The sequence below is a fragment of the Penaeus monodon genome, chromosome 29 (assembly GCF_015228065.2).
Source record: "Penaeus monodon isolate SGIC_2016 chromosome 29, NSTDA_Pmon_1, whole genome shotgun sequence".
Lineage (NCBI taxonomy): Eukaryota > Metazoa > Arthropoda > Malacostraca > Decapoda > Penaeidae > Penaeus > Penaeus monodon.
In genome coordinates this window covers 36666657-36667046 of record NC_051414.1, presented here as the reverse complement: position 1 = coordinate 36667046, position 390 = coordinate 36666657, and positions in this window count along the sequence as shown.

Sequence of the window (390 nt, the reverse complement as noted above, 5' to 3'; positions counted from 1 at the left end):
ATAGCGCTGTCAGGCGATGAAAAAAATCCAAAATATCGATCACATAAAAAAGACGACATGAAAGTAGGACACACGCAATTGCAAACAATATTTCGAAACATTTTGCAATAATCCATGCTGCAAATTAGCTTTATCTTGCTACCAGAAAATCAAAATACCGCCAGATCACACACACAAAAAAAACATTTTTCATTTTTCACACTTGACACATTTTTTTATCACTTGACACTGATCCTGATAGCCTGACACGAGCCTTGCAACAGCCTGTTATTCGTCAATCTTATCCTATACGTGATTTTACGAAATTGCTTTATTAAAGGCGGTGATTCCCAGCAAGGGCTCTGCGAGGGATCGTGACTATAAAGAGTTGATAAAATAATATTATGCTCA